At 31.2% G+C, this 5,088-nt stretch overlaps 1 pseudogene; it reads left to right on the plus strand.

The window, feature by feature from the left end:
* The first annotated feature begins 2,686 nt into the window (after positions 1–2,686).
* Positions 2,687–4,812, plus strand: LOC145035467 (AMP deaminase-like; annotated as a pseudogene).
* The last annotated feature ends 276 nt before the right edge of the window (positions 4,813–5,088 follow it).

Raw genomic sequence — 5,088 nt, forward strand, 5'->3', positions numbered from 1 at the left:
TATTAAAAAATCAAAATTATTAATCAATTATTTTAAATAAATTATTATTTAAGAAATATTTTTTAGTTATATAAAATTATAATCATTGATTTAAATAAATACATGAAATTATATCATCTTATAATATGTATTAATTTTATTTTATTTTTTAATCTAATGTTATTAATTTAATATAATTAAAGTGAAAAAATTTAAAATTTAAAATTTAAATGAAGAATCAATTATTAATTTACTGTAGTTAAAGTGAAAGTTTTAAATTTTAAATTTTAAATTGAAAATTAATAGATTAACAAGTGGTATGATAGGTGACATATAATATTAATAAGGAGTTCTAATAGTATGACACTTGTCAATAGTAGAAAAAACTTATTTATTTATTAGAATAAGGATATGCTATTTTTTTTTTATAGAAGGTCTGATTTCTTTTTTTATAACCATTTTGAAGAAAACCATAATAAAATACTAACAACACTAAGATGCACAGCAAACGGTATAAATACAAACATAAGTTATGTAACTTGGATGAATCTTATATAATCAACCATTATTAATACAAAATAAATAATTTTCAACATAAATAACTAAAAGTCTTGAATAGACGCTTCTCAATGAATCACATTCATCTATCCGTAGGTTGTTTCCAAGGCTTAAAAGGACAAGTTGTTGTTATTATTATTATTATAACCACTTTGTCTACACATTCCACAAAGATTAGCTTATTTCTTTCTTTAATGTCCATTCCATTTCGTAGCCTTATGGAGCAAGGACAACTTTTTTCCTTTTGTTGTAACTCTGAATTTTGAATTATTCCTCGAATAGATGTTTAAGGTCAATAAGCTTCATGAGGGATCATGAAAAGTCAGATGCCCAAGTAGCAGAATATTCAAAACTGAATAATATTGTTGAATATATTGACTTGTATTTAAAGAAAGATAGGCACATACACTCAATACATAAGAACATGGATACTTATATATATCTCACTTACCATATGCACAAGTTTTTTCTCCAACTCAACTATATGCACATTTTTTCCTTTTTTAGTTTCCACCTCAATTTTTTTTTCTCGATTAAAGATTTCAGGGTGTGTGCACTAGCTTTTGTTACTGATGCCGCTTGCTATATAACAACATGAGGAGTAAACACATCTCTATTAGCTTGAGCAGTAGGTCCCAAAGAACAACTCACAACAAAGAAGTTAACCAATCTATAGAATGTAAGTTCCATACATGGAATGACTGGTAAAAACGAGCACCTCTAAGTACAATATTAAATACCTATGACATATTTTTTGTGAGCACCCTTTAGCGTTTTCCACCATCATGTGCAAGTTTCCATCTACAAAATGAATGCCCCTCAAGCCACTAACGAGCTTGTGAATATGGTTTTCCAATTTCTTCCATGATAGAGTTAAACTTACGAACTCGATTCTAACTTTTAGCACGATAAGCTAAAAATTTTAAATGTGAGTTGTGGAACTTGTCGTGAAACTTGTTGATAAAATGTCGCAAACAGTACACTTACAAATCCTTTCAAATGTGAAAAATAAAGTAAATATACCGTAAAAGTGGTTAACAAGTTTAAATAAATAATACATGTGAAAACTATATGGCTCCAATTGATTAAATTATATATATATATATATATATATATATATATATATATATATATATATATATATATATATATATATATATATTACGTTGCTTTTCATTTATCATTAAATTTACAAACTGTTTATATAAATTGTTTTGCAAGATAATCAAAAGACCACGTAATTTTACGTTTTACTAATTCATTACATTAACTTTACAATATAAATTGTTTTGCAAGATAATCAAAAGACCATGTAACTTTATTTTTTACTAATTTATTACATTAAAGTTTATCAATTTAATTTACAGGTTTCTTGAGTGCTTAAGATAATGATTTTAAGCTGTTAAAAAAAATTAAACTATAGTAAATTACAACACTTCAAAAATAAGCACCTATAGAGACGAGATCTATAGAGACGACATATGTTGTCGCAATAGTCACCCTATAGGGACGACATGTTGTTTCCATAGAGTTGACTAATTATTTTTGACTTTTGAAGCTACAGTGACGATCTCTCGTCTCAACATGTTAGGCGGGAACGAAAGTGAATTTGGTGCGTTCTCGAAACACCTATGGGGACGACTTCTCGCTCCAATAAATAAATAAAAAAAACATATTTTTTAAATCCTTTGACGGAAATAATGGGGAAGGTCATTTTGGAGATAGCTATAGGGACGATTTGTCATCCTCACAGCTCTCTATGGCCGAAATTGGAACAGCCCCTTCGTTTCATTCACGCACGCTAAGTAATCAATCATCGGTCTATCTCGATCTATCGGTCAAAGATTCTCCCCTGACGACTTCCACACCTCCCACCACCGTTAAATCTTCTTCCTCTCTCCACCGATCCTCATGCTAGTTGCCGAAGACCACCGACGATCAGCTTCAACACCGACGATTCCAACTATCGACTTCCTTTTCACCCCCGGTTACGAGTTCTAACAATTACAAGCCCCACTCTGGCGACCTAGGATAGTAATTCTCGGTTAGAAAGTGGAATTATTGTTTATGTTAGCAATTATGTGTTTAAAACTGGAATTGTGATTTTATATGGTTTCATAGCTCTCACAGAAATCATTGACAGAGAGGAATGTCGAACACTGTTGTGAATGGCCTTGTCGGAGCTGACGGAGGTATCATTGTTGAAATCATCACGTATCCTCTCCAATCGGTACTTATCCTTCCGTTTTACTCTCTCTGTCTACTTCCTATTCGTCTGAAGAAGATGCTGATATGACTGACAATGCTGATCTAGATACAACATACCTTCATACTAATGGAAATGTTGTAAGCTTTTGATACATTATTAGATCTCTGTGTGTGTTTGTAACTAATACCTGATATTCCATCTTGAAACACACACTTTTTAACATTTTTTTGGCATCTACCAAACAGGGTCATGGGAGCTTACCAGAAGATAATAATGCAAATGGAGAGCATAGTGTATCTGGAGACCTGCATGGTGTTCAACCAGATCCTGTAGCTGCTAACATTCTTAGGAAAGAACCAGAGCACGAGACCTTTGTAAGGCTGAGAATCAGCCCATTTGGTAATCTTCTCTCTTTCTTTTTGTTTGTAATTTCATCTATACAGGAAAACACAAACACACACAAGTATTTGAAAATTAAATAATCTTCTTTCTTTCCAACTCCTCTTATTGCAGAGACACCATCTTCTGATGAAGCAGAGATTTATAGAGCATTACAAGGTTGTCTTGAGATGCGAAAGAGCTATGTGTTCAGAGAAAGCATTGCTCCATGGGAGAAACAAGTTATATCTGATCCTAGTTCTCCAAAGCGTAATCCAAATCCTTTTGAGTATACCCCTGAGACAGAATATGATGTAGGTTTGAAGTTTCTGACACAAGTTTGTTCTTGATGCTTATTTTCTTGAATCTTGACTTGATATTCAAATGCTTGCAACATTATTTTCAAATGGAAGATGGCGTGGTTCATGTTTATGCAGATAAAGATTGTAAGATAACATGAATCAAAAGCATCTGTTAAGGTTCTTTAAGTCCAAGTTTAGAAAGAAACCAGATGAGGTAATGCTTCATATCTATTTCTTGATCATTTAAAAATGTGTTTCTATTTTGCATGAATCAAAGTTTCTTTTTTCCTGTTTCAGGTTCTAATATTTTGTGATGGGACATATCTAACCTTAAAAGAGGTTTTTGAGAGCTTGGATTTAACCAGGTAACTTTACTATCTGTAGAACAATTATATCGTCTTGTGTGAATGTTTTTTTTTATCATAAGTCTTAAATGTAGATACGACCTGAATGTTGATCAATTAGAAGTGCACATTTCATCGTTTTGATAAATTCAATCCGAAATACAACCCATGTGGTCAAAGTAGGCTTAGGGAGATTTTCTTGAAACAGGACAATCTTATTCAGGGTAAGTTTTACTACTTTTTCAGGTCGTTTTCTTGCTGAGGTAACAAGCCAAGTGTTTGCAGATCTTGAAGCGAGTAAATATCTATATATGGAAGAAAGCAAAGTGAATGGGACAAGTGAGTTTTGAAATCCATGTTATTTATTTATTCCTTTTATCTATTTTGATTCATACATGACACTTACACTTACACTTAAAGCTTTTGCCTTTTGACAGATGGCTGAATACAAAATATCTGTATATGGAAGAAAGCAAAGTGAATGGGACAATTTAGCTAGTTGGATTGTAAACAATGAATTATACAGTGAGAATGTTGTCTGGTTGATTCAGGTGATCTCTTACTATAATACTTTAAAAGACAACAAATGTTTATACTTTAATATCAACTAACATTATAATTTATATGCATACTTGTGTTGTTCAGCTACCCCGACTTTACAACATATACAAAGAAATGGGAATTGTGACAATTTTGGATAATGTTTTAATCGATCAAGATTCACATCCCCAGTTGCATGTTTTCTTGAAACATGTACCAATTAAACTGTACACATTACATAATTTGAATTTGATTTATTTCATAAAACTTTTTGTTTATTAGGCCTTGATTAGTGAATATGTGCAAATATATGGGAATCCAACCTTTTGGAACAGATGCTTACCTTTATTACATCAAAAAAATAAAAAAATAAAATAAAAATTCAATGGTATATAAATTTATTCATCTTTTATTTTTAAAAATCATTAAAATGTGGTCATTTTACTTACAATTTATACTTTTTTATTTTTTGCAGAAGGTGGTTAGGATTATGTTCAGTTGAAATCTTTTAACACTGAATGAGATTGCATTCCGGATGGACATCTTTGGATGATGCAGATGAAATAGATGCCATGGATCAAGATCAAGGTTCATTCTTCTCCTAGTTAATTCATCCTTTTTTTTCCAGATAATAAAAGGGGGAAGAATGTAAGAAGCTTTAAGGAGCAAAAAAGGTCACACTATGATGAGAAACAATCCATTGTTCATGGTGTTTTTATAAACCATGTAGAATTTAGTATTATGTACACAAATGATAAGGCATGTGATGATTATGTGT

This window comes from Lactuca saligna, chromosome 3 (assembly GCF_052625555.1).
Source record: "Lactuca saligna cultivar CGN05327 chromosome 3, ASM5262555v1, whole genome shotgun sequence".
NCBI lineage: Eukaryota > Viridiplantae > Streptophyta > Magnoliopsida > Asterales > Asteraceae > Lactuca > Lactuca saligna.